Here is a 22,133-nt window from a genome sequence, read left to right on the forward strand (position 1 = left end):
CATGCAACTGCATTTAATGTCTGAAAATGACAGTTGGTAAGCATACATTTGACAGAATTAGAACAGCAAATCATCATTTGCAAAACAAGGAACTAATCTTGGTTGAATACAATATTTAACTTGGGGCATTACATCCTGACTCCATTTGGATAACACTTATCATAAATGCAGTTTCTAAGAGTACATTTTAATCTATTTTGTAAACATTAACAAATTTAATCTATTTTGTGCAAATTAACAACCAAATAAAAGAAAAATGTTGGGTTACTAGCAAAGCAGATCTAAAGAAAGCAATTTCAGCGAATGCTGTTAAATGCATTACTCCTAAAAATTCATAACACATTCCTGTTAGTTAATATATATCTAATTAGTACCTTTTAGGAATAAACAAATGAGCGGAGAAGTGGTTAATGAGTGACAGCCAGCAGACTTCACTTTAAGGAAAAATAAATACAGATATAGAGTAAACAATACTATTGTTAAATGTTAATGAAAATGATTCTTTTACCAGTCTGAATAAGTGTTTAACAAAAGATAAAATACGTACTCATCCCCAATTCATTTTATGAACCCCATCAAAATTTTACCAGTCTAGATACTCAATAATTTAAAATCTCCATCTTGACACACATACAACTTCTATAACTGGTATAGAGGTCACAGACTTAGAATGTTCTACAGGATTTTGTCTTACAATTTCCCAGTTTACTCTTAGTGAGGAGACAAAGGCAGATGTGTATTATTATGGGTTCACCATTCTTTTTCTCTTGACATTAGTATGTTTTGTTTTATATTTTCTCTGAAGATATCAACTAAAATCTTTTCGGTAATTTCTAAAGTTTCTAGTTCTTCACAGAAATGTTACATTCGTATTTCAGGGTTTCCTCCCAGACATTTCCAAGGTTATTGGCTCACCACAATATGGACATTCACCAAAAATGATGTTAAAACTCTGTCTACTAGTCAGTAGTCCTCTTAACCACTCATAGAAGAAAATTTGAAGCTGTCCACGTTGGGAATTATGACACACTTGATTAGGAATGGCACTATCCAGTTGATAGGCATAATAGATCTCACAATCCATAGAAAAATCAGATTTTTCCAGGACACCATGAGCTGGAAAATCTATTTCTAAAACATTTTTCAAATTTTGTAACAATTTTCTGGATTCCACAAATGTATGTTTCCACATAGCTTAATTCCCAGAGATTTTACCATATGGTCAGCTCCAAGAAAGCAGCACTCAGGAAGTGCAGTAGAATGCTTCATGTCTACTTCTATATTTATTGAAGCATTATTCCTTAATGCAACTCTGCATGCTGTCGTAGTCCATGTAGACTCTTCTGGCTCAAATCCCCAAGTCTTCTCACTGATTTCATCCATAACACCCCAGAATGCCTTCAGTGATTCTGACACTGACAAAAAACTGACTTTGAATGTTTATTAAGGAGCTCTGTGGCGTCCAAGAAACATAAAATAAAACACCTATTCATCCTCAATATCTGTCCCTTTGCTTTGAAGATATAATATTGATCCAATTCTTAGAAGTAAAAATGAAATTTTTTGCTTCCTTTTTCTTGAATATTTGAAAAACATGCCACTGAGACATACACAAAGGCACAAGTGCATGAAATTAACCACCAAGCTTACCAAGAGTGGTATAAATGCAGAGAGCTTGCTTCTAAGCACATGGATATTTCTCGAATTGGTCTTATCATATCTTGAGTGTACAAGTTAAGGAAAAGAACCTTGTCATGGGTTTGTCACCCAGGAGAGATAAGGTGCCAGAGCCCCCGAATTTCCTGCTAATGGTCAAGGGACTCTCTCACAGAAAAATAATTCTTTTTAAAAGAGTCAGGGGATAAAAGGGACTAAGTCATTGAATGAAAATTGCCATTTCTCCTGTTTCTAATACTCCTTTTCTAAAAAAAATTTTTTTTAATGTTTTACTTTTGAGAGAGAGAGAGAGAGAGAAAGCTGCAGAGGGGCACAGAGAGAGGGAGATACAGAATCCAAAGCAGGCTCCAGGCTCCAAGCTGTCAGCACAGAGCCTGACAGGGGGCTCAAACTCATGAACCGTGAGATCATGACCTGAGCTGAAGTCAGACGCTTAACTGAGCCACCCAGGCGCCCCATCTAATACTGTTTCTAATATTCTGTTTCTAATGTCATGTTTCACTCTCCACTGAAAAACACATGAGATAGCAAAAGACACAAAGTTTTCCTGTGGGTTATAAAGGTACCTTGATTAAAGAAAGCTTCTCTAACACCAATGACAATAGCCAAATTATGGAAAGAGCCCAAATGTCCATCAACTGATGAATGGATAAAGATGTGGTTTATATATTCAATGGAATACTACTTGGCAATGAGAAAGAATGAAACCTTGCCATTTGCAACAATATGGATGGAACTGGAGAGTATTATGATAAGTGAAATAAGTCAGTTAGAGAAAGACAGATATCATATGTTTTCACTCATGTGGAATTTGAGAAACTTAACAGAAGACAATGGGGGAAGGAAAGGGGGAAAAATAGTTTCAGAGAGGGAGGCAAACCCATAAGAGACTCTTAAATACAGACAGCAAACTGAGGGTTGATGGGGAGGGCAGGGAAGAGGGGAAAATGGGTGATGGGCATTGAGGAGGGCACTTTTTGGGATGAGCACTGGGTGTTGTACGGAAGCGATGAATCTTAGGAATCTACTCCCAAAGCCAAGAGCACACTGTATACACTGTATGTTAGCTAACTTGACAATATATTGTATTTAAAAAATAAAAATAAAAATAAAATAAAATATAAAATAGCATAGCTTGTAGTTTGGTCCTTCTGAGGTTTTACTACCTGGTAGATGCAACATAGTAATGAGATCTGTGATGGGGGAAAGGTATAGTTGTAAAGTAAGGAAAGTCTACTGTAAAGGAGGAGACAGGAAAGTCGGGAGAGGCAAGAGTCCTCTAACTCAAACACATCTTAGGCAAACCAATTACAAGAAAGACTCCATATTGAAGCTGAGTCTCCGGACATTGATGCTCTCAGAACTTTTCATGCTGGAGTGAGTACCCCTAGGAAGGTTTTATGTATCTCTAAATGTACTTGCACCCCAGTTTAAAAACCACCATTATTTAGCATGTGTTAGTGATGATTAAAGTTTTCCAGCTAATTCATGGGCTGTAGAGTATCTAAGGGTATCTGACAGAACTGGAAGAGTAGGCATGCTCTAGGAAATCCTTGGCTTACAGGTATATGGTCCTATGGTAATACCGCTAGATCAATAAAGGGACACAAATTTATATCATTTTCTATTGGGAAGGGGTGGCTGCAGTTTTGGGTGGGGGAACTGCATCATTCAGAGATAGGAGAGCTTCAGATGTATGAAATGGGTTGATGGGCATAGTGGAGAAGACAGTTTTCAAAGTACTGTTCAGCTTACAATACCTTATGTTTCTTTGGAAACTTCCCTTGATACATAAGGTTCAGTACTCATCAATCATATCTATAATACACAAACGTGTGCCCCCAAGAATAGATAATCGATTCTGGGATTGATACCCATAAACTGAGCCAATTAAATCTTCCAAGGAATTTGAAATTTTGGACAAAATTCACTCAGAACGTGAATTGTTAGACCTAAGTCACCTTAATGGCAGAATGCTTTAAAAAATATCTATTTCTTGAAGCTTCCTGACTTCTGACATTCCAGAGGTTAAGGTTTTCAGTAGTTCCTTATAATTCATGCAATAATACAGCATTCCTTAGTACCATTTTTAAAATTTAGGTAGTGCTACATAAATAAGTAGATCAATGAAACAGAATGGAATCCAGAAATAGATACAAATATGTATGAGAATTTAAAGTATTATAAAGGTAGCATTCTAGACATTAGTAGAGAAAAGAACCGTTCAATAAATGGTGTAGAGATAACCTCATTCCTTTTACCAAGATAAATTTAAGATAGATCAAATACCTCAATGAAAAAAAAATTCATTAATTATGTCAGGAGGATTTTCCTGGTTTGTTTTCTTCCAAGATTTCATTCAAGGTATGATTTGGGAGGCTGCCTTTTGGGGAGTTATACAAATTTTGCAACTGAATTCATGCCGAGTGAAGATCTGGGGCCATGGATAGTTGACTGAAATTCATAGGCTATTGCTCTGATTTAGAAATTTGTTGGTAATGTGCTTCCATATTTTTTTATGTGTGTGGTTATCATTTACTTACTATCCTCTCTATTCTCCACACACCCCCCCCCCCCCCCCCGCCCATCCATAGCTAGCTCCAGACCATTTGGAAGTTAAAACTTTTTAAATCTATTCTTTGCTAGTGAGTTTGCTCCTTTTTCTAGTTGAAGATTCTTAGGAGAACACAGTAAGGTGTTCTGCTTTTACTGCAGCCACCAAATATTTAAAACAACTTCAGTCTGGGGCATAGAAGCATCTGGACTTTTCAAGCTCCAAAATAGAGTGGTCATAACTTGGATTGCAGGCCACAATAGAAGGACCTTCCTGTATTTCCAGACTGAGTCACATTCAAGTTTGGTTACTGTTACTAATTTGGGGGTAGGGGGACAAACTACTTTATAGGTGGTGCTGCGTTTTTTCCAGGCACAAAATATCTGTTTGTCTTTTTGTGATGGTAGCAGCCACTGATGCTCAATGCTTAGATTCAATAATTCATTATGGATGGCCAAAAAAATGCTGATATTCAAATTCTATTCTTTCTTCTTCAGCTATCTGATGGACTTCTTCCATAAAGAGAAAATTCACATCATCTACTATTTGATTACCTAGTGTTACAGTTTATACAGGAAAGGCAGGATAAATGCTTGGTTGTTTTCTCTTATTTATCAATTTTCAAAATAAAGAGTTGATTTCCGAGCATCCTTCAGTGATGACCAATTAATTTTTTGGATCAGGGTGAAATCATGGATTTAAATATATTTGGTGTGTTTTGTTCTTATTGTTCTTAGTGATACCCAAGTTATTCCATCTCTAGTCAGCAGGAGCCAGTGACAATACCATCAATGTGATGACTGGAGAGAGGTACAAAATCGCATATGTTCTCCACATTCTCATGCCACTTCTTTTTACAATTGTACTATATCTCCATTGTCAGAGCATTCAGCCATTACATACTACATTCTCTGCCTTATATCTCTCACTTAGTCTTAGTTCCGCATAGAAGTTAAATGCTTATCAAGTCATTTTATCAATGTCACTTTAAGTATTTTACTTATTTTAATCCCCTTTTCCAGTAGACTCATCAAGAATACTATTCCCTGAGTTCTTATGCTGATGACAGCGTGTATGGATATAAAATTCTTGCCTCATATTTTCCTGCTTTGAGTATCTTAAATATATTATTTACTTTTCTTTAAGAATAAAGTGTTGATGTTGAAAAATGTAAAGACAATATTCCTTTCTTCCCTATATAAATGACTTGGGCTATTTCTCTAAGTACCTAAAGGAATTTTTATTTCCTTCCCTTTAAAGTCCAATAATTTCACTAGACTGTATCTCAGTGGTGGTCATTCTGGGTCAGCTTTATCAGATAAACTGAGTGCCCTCTCAATATTTCATTTTAATTCTCATTTCAGTGTCTCAAATTACAGATTTCAGGGTTTTTTTCTTTGTCAAGATTTTCCTCAGATATTACTAATTACGTTGACCTTCTCTGCCTGTCTCACTGTTTATATTTTTTAAGTTTATTTATTTTGAGAGAGAGAGAGAGAGAGCGAGCTGGCATGCACGAGTGGGGAAGGAGCAGAGAGAGAGGGACAGAGAGAATCCCAAGCAGGCTCTGCACTGCCAGCCCAGAGCCTAAAGGAGGGCTCAATCCCATGAACCCATGAGATCATGACCTGAAGTCAAGAGTCAGACGCTTAACCAACTGAGCCACCCAGGTGCACTGTCTTATTGGTTTTTGACTCCTTTTCATCTCTCTCTCTTTGTGATTTTTAAAAATTTCCCTTCGTTTCATCTTCTATTGAGGCGTTATTTTGTATTCTTTTTCTAGTTTTGATTTTGTTTCAGTTCTCCATTTCTATCTTAACATGTGAAAGTAACAAATGTTTGTTCTATAAACTCAAATTTATGATACTTACCTAGTATTCAGACAATAAAAACAAAGGTGAACATAAAATTAGTAAACATAAAATTTTTAAACAGGGAGCTATGGCAAACAGCAGCAGTGTATCAACCTTATCACCCAGTTTATTTCTGTATTTTGTTTTAGTTACAAAGTATTAAGAAAACTTTGGTTAACAAAGATTGGTTTAAAAAGGCACCATTTGCAACAGTTCCCAATTTGTTTTACAATCTCAAGATATTCTTTAATTGAATAGAGGATATATACCTTTAATTATAATTTTTAAAGTTTATTTATTTTGAGAGAGACAGAGACAGTGCAAGTGGGGGAGGGGCAGACAGAGAGACAGAGAGAGAGAATCCCAAGCAGGTTCCATGCTGTCAGCAAAGAGCCCCAAGCAGGAACCGAACTCAGGAAACCAGGAGATCAAGACCTGAGCCAAAACCAAGAGTCAGACACTTAACCGACTGAGCCACCCAGGCACCCCAATTAGAGGATATTAAATAGAGGATACAGAAGAAGCTGTATAATAAGGTCTACACAAAAATGCATTAATTTGATAGTAAATAATAATACATCTTGATAATCTCTAGTTTTTTGATATTAGGCATTGTGTAATATTGGTTTCAGCACATAATTTTTAAAGCTTAGATTAAAATTTAACTAAAGTATAATTGATAATCCAATGTTGTATTAGTTTCAGGTGTACAACATAATTATTAGATAATTCTATATATTATGTAATTCTCACCACAATAACCGTAATTAACCATTTGTCACCACACAGTTATTATAATATTATTGACTATACTCCCTATGCTATACTTTTCATTCCTTGTTTATTTATAACTGTAAGTTTGTACCTCTTAATACACTTCACCTATTTTGCCCTCTCTCTGCCTCCTACAGCTATTACCAATTTTTCTCTGTATTCGAGTCTGTTTGTTTTGGTTTTTTGTTTGTTCATTTGTTTTGTTGTTTTTGTTGTTGTTTTTAGATTCCACATATAAGTGAAATCATGTGGTATTTGTCTATCTCTGCCTGACTTATTTTGCTCAGCATAATATGTGCTAGGTCCTTCCATATGGTTGCAAATGGCAAGATTTTATTCTTTTTTATGGCTGAGTAATATTCCATTGTATACACATACCACATCCTTATCCAATCATCTATTGATGGATACTTGTTTCCAAATCTTTTGTATCTGGCTATTGTAAATGATGTGTCAATAAACGTATGAATGCATATACTTTTTTGAACTAGTATTTTGTTTTCTTTAGGTAAATACCAAGCTGTGGAATAATTGGGTTATGTGGTACTTCTCTTTTTAATTTTTTTGAGGAAAATCCATACTCTTTTCCACAGTGACTGCACCAATTTACATTCCCACCAACAGTGTGCACAAGGGTTCTTTTTTCTCTACATCCTTACCAACACTTGTTAGTCCTTGTCTTTTTGATATTAGTCATCTGACTGTTTGAGGTAATATCTCATTGTGGTTTAATTTGCATTTCCATGATGATTAGTGATGTTGAGCACTTTGTCGTGTCTGTTTACCATTTGTATGTCTTCTTTGGAAAAATGTCTATTCAGGCCCTCTGCCCATTTTTTTTTTAACATTTTTTTTTTTTTTTTTTTTTTTTTTTTATTTTTGGGACAGAGAGAGACAGAGCATGAACGGGGGAGGGGCAGAGAGAGAGGGAAACACAGAATCGGAAACAGGCTCCAGGCTCCGAGCCATCAGCCCGGAGCCTGACGCGGGGCTCGAACTCACGGACCGCGAGATCGTGACCTGGCTGAAGTCGGACGCTTAACCGACTGCGCCACCCAGGCGCCCCGCCTCTGCCCATTTTTTAACCAGATTCTTTTAATGTTAAGTTCCGCAAGTTTTTTGTATAGTTTGGATATTAACCCCTTATTGGATAATTTGCAAATATGCCCTCCCATTAAGTAGGCTGCCGTTTCATTTTGTTCATTTCTTAATGATTTTCTTTTCTGAGATCCATCACGTCAAATAAAACTTATTTGTTCTTTCATTTGTTATATCATTTTCTTTGTATTCTAGCTTGATTTGAGATATTATAGTTTTTAATCTGCTTTATGAGAATGTCCTTTGGGCAAGTTTTCATCATCTATAGGAATATTATTCTCCATTTCCTGAATTTTCATAGAATTTTATCTCCCTTTTCTGTTTGTTAATTTGTATGTCAAAGTAGTTTTCCTAAACTTTTAAAAAACAATGTTGTTTTGGAATACTTTTTAGAGTTTAACTTTCTATCTAAACCTTGATGATAAGTCTATATTAGAACATTATAACTCTAGAGTTCTCTTGTTTCAATGTTTTTTCTAAAGAAAAATTGGCAAGAATATGGCAGGCTTACATTTTGAAATTTGATTGTTCCTTTCTACCTCCATCGCACTATTAAGCTGAATGTTCTTTTACTTTGACCTTTGCTGCCTGTGTCCTGCTAAATTTGGATTCTATCCCCAGATGTTTCTCGTCTTTGAAGAGTTTTGTCCCTGAAGAGAGCTTTACTTCGAGAATGTATATGGACCATATCATCCTAGCCTTTGAAGATTTTCTTGAAACCCTTTGCACTCCCCTCACAGAGAGACATGTAATATTGATCTATCAAGGAAAGAAGAAAGAAAGATTAAGATACTAAACATGTAAATCTAAGATGAAAAAAAAGGAAGAAAGGGGTGCCTGGGTGGCTCAGCCAGTTAAGTGTCCGACTTCAACTCAGGTCATGATCTCACAGTTTGTGAGTTTGAGCCTCTCATTGGGCTCTCTGCTATCAGCACAGAGCCTGCTTCAGATCCTCTGTCTCCCTCTCTTTCTGTCCCTCCTCTGTTCTCTCTCTCTCAAAAATAAATATATTTTAAAAAAGTGAGAAAAATTCTCTGAGTAAAGTCCTTTTGTGGTTATTACAACAGTTGTCTAACAAAAACAATTAAGAAATAAGAGAAATTCCCCAAAGTTTCATGTGGAAACACCGTACTGGTTAACACTTCTAAGTAACAGAAACCACCTCTAGCTGAAATTTAAACAAGATAATTTATCATAAAAACGCAGAGCTGATTCAAATGGTCCAAGAGTAGGAAGCAGCCAAGCCAGAAAGTCTTTCTTCCTCCACCCCTACCTCCACCCCTTAGCTTTCAACTCTGCTTCAATCTCTGCATCTCCTTTTTTCCTCCTCTCTTATTACACACTGGTTTAGTCTACTTCCTGCTTCACAAGGCGGAAAGTGTCCGTTGATACCTGAGTTTCCAACTCCCCTGTTCCCAAAATAAGCCTAGAATTTCTAGTCTACATTCCAAAGGCCATCAGAGAGACTCTGATTGACCCAGCTTTGATTCAAGACTATGGCCAAGGTTGGGGGGGGGGGGGGATGCGGGGCAAGTTGGTAGAATAGAAGTGTCTCCACTGTGATCAAATGTTGGCATGGATTGAGCCTGAGGATAAGACAGAAGAGGGGCAGGGCAAGTGAAAAGAAGAGTCAGTTCCTGGAAAATAGGGGGCCAAACAGACAAAGCAGGTATGAAATCCATGTTTCTATTTTCATCAACATTAGCCATGTATATTTCACACATGACCTCTACCTATAAAAAGTCAGGACTAAGAAAACCTGGTTCAAAAACTAGAAGAATGAATGAGAACTAGGAGATCTTTTTTCCTCCACTTCAACATACTTTCTGAAACAAAATCAAGACTGTGAGACATACAGGGGTGTCTGGATGGCTCAGTCGGTGAAGCATCCCACTTTGGCTCAGGTCATGATCTCACAGTTTGGGAGTTCTCTGCAGTTAGCACAGAGCCCGCTTTGAATCCTCTGTCCCCCCTTCTCTCTCTCTCTCTCTCAAAAATAAATAAATGTTAAAAAAAAAAAAAAGACAGTGTATGTCTATACAGTTACTCCCTGGGAGGTTATGAGCAATAAAAACAACATAAAACAAAAACCCAAACTGAATTCTGAGTTTTAAAAAGGATATGCTTGCTGAGCACTGTTTTACTACTTTTTAAGAAGCAAATTTAGATTTTCCAGTAAACTGAAAGTGATAGTACTATGAGCCTCTGAACTATTTTGTTTAAATGAAGATGGAGAGGCTAGCTACTTAACTTAATGTAAGCAAAACAGACCAAGTAAAATACATATTGTGGAAGCAAATACTTTTAAAACTTGGCTATGAGCTCCACTTGAGAAATATCAGCTATTTGAAATAATTTTGAAATAGTGAGAAAGTTTGAATCCACAAAAGAATACAAATTTCAGATCCTAGAAAATATATACTGTCAGCTGTCACTGAGTTTATTTATTGTTTTACTACTTTTTCATTTTTAAGATGAACAGAAAAATAAATCTTCTCAGCCTTTGGAAAGCAAATAATTTGAAGATAAATATCTCAATTCTTCTGTCATACTCTTGATAAAGTCTTCTTAGGAAAGATGGATATTTCTCATAAATATCTATGGTACATAATTTTTTTAAAACAAATTTGAAGTTTAAAATACATACATGAATTAACACTGTATAAAATACAGTTACAGGGTTAGACCTGAGGTGTGGCTTCCGTCATAGGAGAATCTCTCCAGATAATGAATTGTGTTTTCTCATTTTTGGTGAGGAAAGCTAGCATTTGCTTCACCATTTTCAAACCCAAAGAACCTTCCTGCAAAGGTACCATGATGGTAAGGGATACTAATAACAGGGAAGGCTGTGCACCTGTGGGGGCAGGGGGTATGTGGGAACCCTCTGTACTTTCCTTTCCGTTTTGCTGCTAACCTAAAACTGCTCTAAAAAATAAAGTCTTAAAAGAAAATCTTCATGATCTTTAAAATATCCTTTGAGTTTTCTCTCTTAGATATGTAGGTGCCAGTATCTAGTGTCCCTGATTGTTTGGCTAAATTGTAAAGAAGGGGCAGATGTCTGGTAGGCCCACCAAGACTAACATCCAAATTTGCATCTGTACAACAAGCAGTGACAATTAAGCCGTGCCTTCCGCCTGGCTAATCACAGTCATAAGACACTAGCAATTGTTAAATGCATCTCAGGTTCAGAGATGTTAAAATGCTAAATTAAAAAAAAATGCAGCTTAGAAGCAACATAATTATTTCAGATGCCTCTCTGATGAGAGAAGTCATTTGAGCTGAAGGCACTGAGCCATGCAAAAATCTGGGAGAACAGCATCTAGGCAAAGGGAACAGCAGGCACAAATGTCCAGGGGTAGGATGAACTTGGGTGTATTTAACAGAAGGAAAGAAGGACAGCATGACTAGGATAAAACAAGCCATGAACAAAGAGTACTGAGTCCAGTATCGAGGCTGGTTTCAAACAGGGCAAAATGAGATGCTGTCCAAGGGTGAACACCACATATTGGATATGCGTCTACATGCAATTATTAATGTCCTACATCTAAATATTGCTGAGGCAGCTACTTAACCAAAAACCTTTACTGAAGCTGAATATCACTGGATTTTGTTAAGGTTATTAATAATTAGGCTTTACAAGTCTCAGGGAGGCCCAAGCAGCTCGGGACTGAGACCACTCACCCGCTGGATTTGGACTTGGCTAGATAAATATCACTTAGAATCATCATTGTGGTACAGATTCACCGTAATTCTCTGCACATATTTCTGCTGGATAGAAGTCAGAATTTGGGACGCCCTTGAAGTCGAGGACTCAAACAAATGACCCTGACCACTGGGTCTGCCACATGAGTTTTGCAGATAGTTCATATGCACCTGAGAGGATAATGTAGTACTACAATCCAGCCAAGTCCCACTAAATCTAGCTGTGAGTCCTGGGGCGGGGCTGGGCTGTGTCCACCAAAGGGGGCTTTTTTTTTTCTAATTTGCACATAGTCCCCATATGGGCTGGCTTTGGCCCACCCCACTCCCCCCTCACCTTTCTGGATTTTGTAACTATTACAAACAACTAATACAAACTATTTGCTTGTATAACACTTTCCAATTTTCACAGGGCTTTAATCTTATTCTCTTGTCACACAAGGCAATCTTCTTATCCCGATTTATAGAGAAGTGAACAAAGGATCAGCTAGACCATTTGGCTGGTGCAAGGTTTTCCCCTGAAGAGTGGCAGAATTGACTCTAAATCACAGGTCTTCAGCTGGGGTCTCACTCTATATCCTGCTGCCTCAAGCGTGATGATGGCGGGGAGGACCATAGTGCTGGCTGAACTGATGCTCCTGGCTTAGAATGCTGCAGGGGCCTTTCTAATCATGGAAAATGCTTCTCCATCCTTTTATTTTTCACACTCACTTTTCTGCTGGGCCAGCATTTTTCTCTCTTCTTCTCCTTGCCTTTGAAAATAGAACATCTGTTATGACTGTGGTGATTTTACCTTAAAAGACAATCACCAATTTTTTCACTTCTCATGAATCTCATATTCTTCTCACAATTTGTTCATGATAGAGAAGATAAATGTGTTAAGGAAAGCAGCATAAAGATGACTTAATAGATTCAGATGTTCTTCTCTGAAGAACTTGTCCTGGTATGTATAATTGTGGTACCATCATGGAGCACATCAGGCCACAGCGTCTTCCCAATGGGTGTCAATCTCTCCAGAAAACCCCCTGCCCAGATCATGCTCTTCTTTCCATGCCAGGCCTCCTTTTGGTGGAGATCTCAAAAGCCAAGGTTTGAATTCTTTCCAACTCATCCTAGAATCACTTCCTACATCAGAGTTTGAGGAAACATCCATAACCAGCTTTTCTTAGGTTGTGAGTTCTCCCTTTTGCAGAAGGCAGGAACTCTCTCACTTTACTTTTCTTCCAAATTTTTTAATTCCAGAAGTCAGAATAATATTAAAGCAGTTGTTTCTGATGCATATGGAAATGGAAACAGGTGAGTGAGAAACTTTTTACCTGCTGACTACAAAGACAGAATAAAGACAGTGAAGTGAATTTTGAATACAGTTGAATTTATTCAATGTGACCATCCATTAAGCTAAGGTTGCCTCTGTGTCTTTATGTTAAAACAGCTGTTTTTTAAAATGATGATGATAACAGGTAGAAAGTTTTTTTTTTATTTTGTTATGCCTTTTTAACAATGTCCTTATTTGGCAAAATACGGTCACAAAGCTTTAAGAATGGAAGCTATTGTCCTAAGGTCTGTGATACAGAATGAACAAATTCTCACTGTGGAAGATACTTCCATTTTCCTCTCCTGTGTGTTTCACCCTATGGCTAGACTGGCTCAGCAATTCTCAATCTATAATGGAAGCAACCTTCTCTGCAAAAAGTTACATGCAATTATTCTGAAAATAGAAACCATATAGAACTTACATATCTATTACAAAGGAAATGGTTAAATATACCATAGAACTAGGGATATCATCCAGCAGTTAAAAGAATGAGGCTATTGTAAATGTATGACAGTTAAAGCTCTCCCTAACCAAGTATTTAATGAAGGAAGGAGTGTATTCATTATCTAGTGTATTAGTTGGAATCTCCAGAGAAATGGAATCAATAAATGTATATCCCCTAAATCTATTTACCTACATACCTACCTATTCCCTCCCTCTCTCTCTCTCCATATATATATATATATATATATATATCCATATATATATATATATCCATATATATATCCATATCCATATATATATATCCATATATATATATATATATCCACATATATATCCATATATATATATATATATATATATATATATATATGAACGATTTATCATAAGGAATAGGCTCAGGCAATTATGGAGGCTAAGAAGTCCGACATCTGCAAGTGGTAAACTTATGAAAAAATATTGTTTTCAAAATCACTGGGATTTCAGAATTATTGATAGGAGATTGTGGATTTATATAAGGGAAAGACAGAACCAATGAGTAATGGGTACACACTCCATTAATTAATTGATTTGTATAGAACTGATGCCCTTAGGAAAATATTTGTGTGTCTTTGCTAACTGGGGACATCGTCCTTATTACCCCTTTGTCCTATAAGGGAGAGGCAGCATTTTGCTCCTTACCACTGTCTCCTGGCTGGGACAAGCCCTTCCCTTAAACCCCCACCAGAGCTGACATAGGTTGGCAGGGAAGCTTAGCAGATGTGGTCATTTCTTACTGCTCTTAGAAGTGGCTTCTCTCAAAGATGCCACCACCAATGGAACCTTGCCTTGACTACCTCCCTGTTTGGCTCCCATCTATCTTGATGTCTCACGGTCCACGTCATACTTCCAGCAAGGACTGAAAAGGAGATAAAAGTTCTTCCTCTCCAGTTCCTGTCCATCCTCCATCCCTAAATTTTGCACCCCAATAATTTACAACTACTAGTCACGTGGATGATTGCCAGTAGAATTGTTTCCTTTCAAAAGAATCACCACCAAAGCAAGGCTATGGTCATCCTAAGCTCCACCCCCTCCCACCCATCAGGATAATGATGACATAATGGCAGCCAACATCAGCATATTCTGGGTTATAGAATCTCAGTGGGCATATTCACAGTCCACTCTGTGCTACATTGGACCAAGTCCAGGTCACTTTTCCAAAGTTCCAAAGGTAGATCAGGTATGCTTAGCTCTCCTCCAGTTTTAGAGGTTCTGCTCCTAATTCTCTGCACATTACTCCACAAAGAACACATATACACACCTCCAGCAAAACAAACAGAGCATGGTCTAAATCCAAATATGGAAAGTAATCCTTTCTCCTGTGTTAGACACAAGTCTGCATGGTCTGGCTTTGCTAAAATACCACTCTTTGGCAAGACATACCAGTTTTACATTACAAGATAAAATATTTGGCTTAGCTTCTCAAACTAAACATCTCCATTCTGGTAGCCTCAGTTTCCCTCAAGAATTATACTTTTGTGCATCTAGATGTTAAGAGCACTACAAAACAATACACAAAAAAGCGAAGGAACTCTCCTCTTCCACTGAAGATTACTGTTGAAGATCTTGTAAAAGAACTTCTCCCATTCCTGGGCTACTGCAAGTTTTAAAGATTAGGGTACAATCTCAATACATTGTTTTGTGTGTGTGTGTGTGTGTGTGTGTGTGTGTGTACTATATTGTAATTAATAAATAATCTGTGGGGTGATACATGATAATATGTGAATAACCCATTCCCCAATATCCTCAAAACTCTTTCACCCAATAATTTTAGCATCCTTTGATGATCCTTGCCTGAATTATTTCAATAGTGGTTGCAAATGGTGATTTTTCGTATTCTATATTTTTTCTACATTTATTAGCTATAGCAGTCTTTGGAAGAAGAAAGCTTACCTCCATCGCCACCTTTATTTTGAGTGTCACTATGGACTAATGGGTTCTTTTCTGACTCAAGATGATATAATACATTATCATCGTTATTCTTTTTGATGTTTAATTTATCACAAATTTGGGCAGCAGGGAAAACTTTAAGGTAATTCCTGTATCTTTTTGACATGTCCCCATTAATTTCCAGCACTTCTTCATTCTTGTGCACGAGATGTTTCCAACTTACTGTGTATTTCCTGTATCCCAGACTTAAAATCAGCCATTTCCCAAAAAAACCTGGGTTCCTTTCAGTGGAGAACAGTATTTAGAAATCAGCATCTGTGTACAAGTTATGCCCAATGCTACTGGAATGTTATTGCTTCTAGGCCTTTTCAGGAGACAGGGCTAGGAAATACATTTTTTTTTAATTTTAGAGAGAAAGTAAGAGCAGGGGAGGAGGGCAGAGGAAAGAAAGGAGGGAGGGAGAGACAGAGAGAGACAGAGAGAGACAGAGAGAGAGAGAGAGGATCTCAAGCAGTCTCCACACTCAGCACAGAACCCAATATGGGGCTCCATCCCATGACCCTGGGATCATGACCTGAGCCGAAATGGAATTGGACACAACCAACTGAACCACCCAGGCACCCCAGAAATAAAAATTTTTAAAGAAGCATGAGTTAATACTGATACTTGCAATTCAAATGAAATCTAATTTCAAAAAAAAAAAAAAAAAAAAAAAGCCAGGATTTTTCCTAACCTCCAATTGGTATCTCTCTTCTCCCATAGTGAGGAAAAATCTTCTGATTTCTAACAGTTTTCTTAACACATACAAAATAACTTGAGAATTTCTTCACTGATAGCACTATAAAAAACAAACCTACAAAGAAAATGTCTTTATTTATTCACAATTCTTTCTGTACTTAAAATACATTCTGTTAAGAGAGTACTGTGCTCAAAAGCAAGTTGAATGAACTTTTTTTCCTGAGTTACGGTATCTAGATGATAGTTTCATTTGGGAGCTTCGTTTGTAGCTGTGTTCAGTCTTAGGGTTTGCTTTTTAAATTTTTATTGATTTAATATGCAAAATATTTACAGTTTCAAAAGTCAAAACTACATAAAGAAGGAAGCTCAGAGAAGTTATACTCCTTTTCCAACATTTTCAGTAGTTTCTGGTTTATCCTTCTTACATTTCTTTTTAAAATAATATGCAAATATATGTCATCTTATTCCCCCCATAAGTCCGTGAATACAGAGTATCTTTCCACTTCTTTATGTCTTCTTTGATTTCTTTGAGCAATGTTTTATAGTTTCCAGTGTATGAGTCTTTCACCTCCTTGGTTAATTCTAAGTGTTTTATTCTTCCTGATGCTATTGTAAATGGAATTGTTTTTAATTCCCTATTTAGATTGTTCACTGTTAAATATCTCCCTTATTATAGGAAGGTTGACCATCTTTTCATACATTTAGGGGCTATTTGTATTTCTCTTTTGGTGGAACTCTGTTTTCATCTTCTACTCATTTTTCTGTTGTGTTGTTGGTGTTTGCCTTCTCAGTTTTTAGGAGCTCTTTAAATATTACTAACATCATCCCTCTGGAGAGAGGCTTGAATTACACAGGTGTATGCATTTGTCAAAAATCAGTGAATGTACACTTAAGTTTTGTGTGTTCGTTGTATTTAAATTTTATATCAGAAGAAAGTCAGACTTGGGTGACTGATAAATGGAGCTGCTTTTGACCAAATCAGGTATCTGGAGAATAAAAAGATTTTATGAGGTTAACTTGGACATGTTAAATTTGAGGTACTCTGGGACGTCTGCTCCCCAGTTTCCTCACCTGCCAAATGCAGACAGTGATAGTCTCCATCCCACTGATATATTAACAATCAACTCATACAGTATGTGTGAATACATTTTGTTAATGTTTAAGTGCCATATTCATGTCACATTATATCAGCCCTGCATGTATCCATAGCCTGATGAAAGGACACAGAGGAGAGACTGAAATATTGTCTGCGTTTGCACAAAAGCAGCACCATCCATCTAGTTCAGGAAGACAGGAGACGCTGGAGGAAGATGCTGAAGAGAATGAAAAATGTGGATAGTCAAGTAAGAAATATAAGATAACAAATCATCAATTAGAAATAGACCCCAGCTGCTTCTAAACATAATAAACTGTCAAAGCTTTCCATCAAGTAGAAGAAGACGGAGTTACAATGAGATTTGGGAGAAAACACATATTAAAAAATTCAACTGAGCAATTAGTAGCAGCATTTACTGTAGATTAGAAACCCTCTACAGAATCACTTCTGCCTTAGAACATACATAACGTATATTACAAACTGTTGCTACTGTTCAATTTTCATCTGCAAATTTAAAGTTAAAATATAATATGTCTTTAAAGGTGATTGCTAGTTCAAACTTACCATTAAGGAGACTGCTTCCTAACTCTTGATTATGTTTGGAAAGCATCTGGGAAGTTTAAACATCTGATTGGTTAGACAGTATTTGGGTGTGAAATGTAATTCTTTGATGCATGCTGTTCTTCTAGAATTTATAGGTAGTGCTACATTCTTAAATTTGTTTTGCTTTTGTGAAGTAAGCAAATTACTTGACCTTAAACCTCAGTAAAACTATTCAATTAAATGCAAAACACAGCTATTGAAGATATATCACAGCAGGGGGCGGGTGTCGTCACTTCCCTCAGGGAGCGGATAATCTGGAGGCTGAGACACCTCTAAACAAGTACTGAGGAAAGTGAGTGAGTGCCCACAGTATCAGAAACCAGCTGGCAAGTATAAAAGCATAGTATATATATATATAAAAAAAAAAAGTACAAAAGTGTGAGATGTCAATCTAATGTCAAGGTCATCACTGCCCTTGATCTCCCTTGGTGGGGCACACAGTACAAGTCTGCCAATTAGTTCAGCTAGCTGTAGTCACAGGATCTGCAGCAACTCCCATAGAGAGCGAGAGACTATTTGCCCAACTCTTGAATCTGAGTTGGTCCCTGGGTTTCCTCTGATCAACAGAATATGGCATATGTGACCTTGCTTGACTCCCAAGGCTATGCCTTAACAAGGCTGCCAGCTTCCACCCCCACTATCTTAGATGCTGCCCAAAGATGGACAATGTAGCCTGTGAAGGAGAGGCCACACCCTCCTCTCTATGAAAGAATCCTCCAGAAGAATTGTGGCCCTCAATGGATAGCATCACCAACAGGCACTTTGGACCTTCAGCTCAGCTTACTCTCTAGCTCAGGCTTTGGAAAACTACAGTTAAGGGCCAAATCTGGCCCTCAGCCTGTTTTTATGTTGGGCCCTTGAGCTAAGACTAGCTTTTGCTTTTCAAAGGTGTGTAAAGAATGAAATAAATAAGTACCAATGAATAATATGCAACAGAGACAAAGCCTAAAATATGCGTTACTGGCCCTTTACAGAAAGTGTTGCAATCCCTGCTACAGCTGAACATAACTGTATAAACCCAAACAAAACCACAAAGGAACCATTCAAGCAACTCTCAGAATTGTGAGAAATATTAAAGGGATATTTGTAATACATGGGATAGTTTCCTCTACTGCAATGGATAGATGAATCACAAGAAGCTAAATGCTACACAGTGAACAAGGAGACTGCCTCAAAGGAAATAACTCTTAAAGGTTTTGGACTTTTTCTTCTCACTAATTTAGGATTTCTTGTCCCAATCTGCTGTCCATGGCTCTGTTTTGCATTCTAGAGAGGTTTTGGCAGTACACATACATACTATTCACGGGACATTCAAAACATTTTTTTAATTTTTATTTTTTAGAGAGAGAGAGTGTGCACGAGTTGGGGAGAGAGGAAGAGGGAGAGAGAGACTCTTAAGCATGCTCCATACTCACAACGGAGCATGACAGGGGGGCTCAGTCCCACAACCCTGGGATCATGACCTGAACCCAAATCAAGAGTGCGACGCTCAGCCAACTAAGCCACCCAGGTGCCCCCAGAACATTTATTTAAAAAAATTTTTTTTAAGATTATTTATTGGGGTAGGGGGGAATGAGAGAGAGAGAATCCCAAGCAGGCTCCATGATGTCAGCACAGAGCCCAACGCCGGGCTCACTCTCACGAACCAGGAGATCATGACCTGAGCCAAAATCAAGAGTAGGATGCTTAACTGACTGAGCCACCCAGGCTCCCCTGGTGCACCCCAAAACATTTTAAAAACAAGTACTGGACTACAACTTTTCTAAAATAAAAACATAGTTTTTGTAAGATGTAATATCCACGTCCTAATACATCCTTCCAGATACAAAGGTCTTTTTTTTTTCCTCCATAGATTAACCTGTTTGCAATGGAGCCTGCCTAGTTTTGTTATCAATGGACCTCCTTTACTTAGTGAGGTAAATCGTCAGCCAAGGTGGGGTGAAGAATGGCTGTGATAAAGGCATCAGCAAGCAGCAATCACTTTACCCTTTGCAAAGGGCACAGCTACCTCCCAGAGCCGGAACCAGGAAAAGAATCACAACAATGATTTAGATCTGAATATGCATTAAGCCTAAATATTCATTCATTCCCCTACTACTATCTAAATACAATTTTATTGTGCACCCATTTTTTGTACACCCATTTTTGTCTCCTATATTCACCTATGTTATTTTCAGAGAACCTTCAAATTACCACAAATGATTTTTAAATGCATATTTCACTCCTCTATTCTTTCCCTTTAGCCCACAAAAGGCTTTCATAAGGAAGCAGCAGTTGAACCAAGGAATCTGTAAACTAAAAGAAATGGTGGGCCATATTTATAGTCAGTGCAAATTGGGGATGGGGAGTTATGACTAGGGTCAAAGTAAAACAGATGACCCAGCCCTACCAGATTTTGAGCAAAGGACCAATATGATCAATACTACACATCTGAATTTGCATTTGGCTTAGATCAGTGTGGTAGCTCCTTTCCAAATATGTCCCTCCTCCCCGACACTGATCCTCATCTCCTGGTAATTGTGACCTGTCTGATCTCCTCCCCTCGAATCTTGAATAGTCCTATACTTGCTTTTGACCAATAGCATGTGGCAAAAATGATGCTACATAACTTACAAGGCTCACTTTTGCCTTCCAGCTTCTGTCTTGGGACTCTTAGTATGCTGATGAAATTCCGATCAACTGTCAGGGGTAAGAGCAGACACTAACTTGCTGATACAACTGAAAAATCACTGACACAACTCACTGACTTAGACTAACTTACTGAAAATTGTCCTCTTTTGACAAGTGGGGATATAGGCCGTCTGTTTAAAACTCTCCGTTTGTCTGTGGAATAGATGATGCCCTTTGGGACTTCTCTTGTGGAAGCTGAAGTGGTCATCGTTATACAGCGCAAACTGGACATAGCTCTTGCCCAGCACATCTTATGAACTTAAAATGAATGAGCTCACACCCTCAGATATTTATATGAGCCGGAGACCAGAGCACAACAGGCAGAGATTACACAGTGCATTACATACCCTTGATCCATTTCTATTATTAGAACAGAGCTGGTAGGACAGATAAGGCATGCCCAGGTAAATATAGGAAATGCCTCCCAGATTTTATAAAATCTTAAAACATACATCACAAGACCTGTAGGAAGTATCAGTGCTTTTACCAGAATTATCCACAGGAACTCTAAAGTGGCCCAAACTCTAAAGAGATCAGAATTTTACTATTCTTTGAATAAAGCTAGTATTTCATTCAATAAAGGTGATCTGAGGTAGCAAGAACCAGAATGAACCAGATGATTACTCTACCCACCCAGGCAATGGATTTCTAACCAGTGTTCTCCTTGCAGGAATCTAAGACTTTCTCCTACAAAGAGTTTCAAAGCCTCTACCCTCTCAGATTACCTATTAACCACAAAAGGGAAAGTAGACTTTGTAATGGACCATACAGAGAAATCTAAGGACAATTCAGATTTCAGTTATTGATACTGGAACAACCCATTATATATTTAAAAATTAATGTGTTTAATATTTAATACTATGTTCTTCTTGATAAGGAACAATATGAATAGCACCTCCTAAAGTCCGGATTCTTGACATCTAATCAAACCTCTTGATCCTCCTTCTAGGGAGTTAGAGAAAAGGTTAAAGGACATCAGGAGGGAAAAAAAAGGTCTAACAAATGGAGAACGTAGAACTCTCTACAAGGTAACTGGCCTAGACTCTCCAAAAGTTAATGCCAAGAAAACAAAAAAACGTGAGGGGGATTGTTCTGCACTAAAAGAGACACATATAACAAATGCAATGTATACATGTTCATTGTACTATCTTTCTACAAAACCAATATATAACACCTCTTTTGACAACTGGAGAAATTTGTATACGGGCTAGATATTAGGTTATATTATCAAATTGTTAAGGTTTTTAGATGTGATTAAATTTCTCATGTGGTTGCATGAAAGAAGGTCTGTCTTTATTCTTAGGAAATGCAGGCTGAAGTATTTAGGAGAGAGAAAAAGCAATTGTGGCAAAATGTTAACACTTACTCAACCTTGGAGTTAAGCACTTGGGGTGCTCATTGAACTGTTCTTTCAACTTTCCACGTGGGGATGCCGAAGCCACACTGTTCACAGTCCCACAGCCAAGCGGCCAGAATGGGGAACGGTTTTCAAATGGCACTATGCCAGGGGTGCCGGGAGAGTAGAGGAAATATTATTTCTGGATTAATTCAACCACCTCCACCCAAAGACCGGTATGACCAGAACCCATACAGCAACACCCAGGTACCACGCCTAAAAGCCTCGCCACTTCTTCCAGGGAGCACTAGTTAGTGACAAGTCTGGGTAGGACAGACTTTCTCTGAATT

The 22,133-nt window shown here is 37.7% G+C and overlaps 1 long non-coding RNA gene and 2 pseudogenes across 1 annotated transcript; 1 reads left to right on the forward strand and 2 right to left on the reverse strand.

Annotated features, from left to right (window-relative positions):
* LOC102958651 overlaps positions 1–22,133 on the reverse strand; it is a 95,687-nt pseudogene that overhangs the window by 73,163 nt on the left and 391 nt on the right.
* Positions 875–14,359, reverse strand: LOC102958943 (annotated as a pseudogene).
* LOC122241999 lies at positions 14,525–20,680 on the forward strand. Its single transcript, XR_006222134.1, has 3 exons — positions 14,525–14,630; positions 17,270–17,421; positions 19,630–20,680. It is a non-coding gene; the product is annotated as an uncharacterized LOC122241999 (long non-coding RNA).

This window comes from Panthera tigris, chromosome C2 (assembly GCF_018350195.1).
Source record: "Panthera tigris isolate Pti1 chromosome C2, P.tigris_Pti1_mat1.1, whole genome shotgun sequence".
Classification (NCBI taxonomy): Eukaryota; Metazoa; Chordata; class Mammalia; order Carnivora; family Felidae; genus Panthera; species Panthera tigris.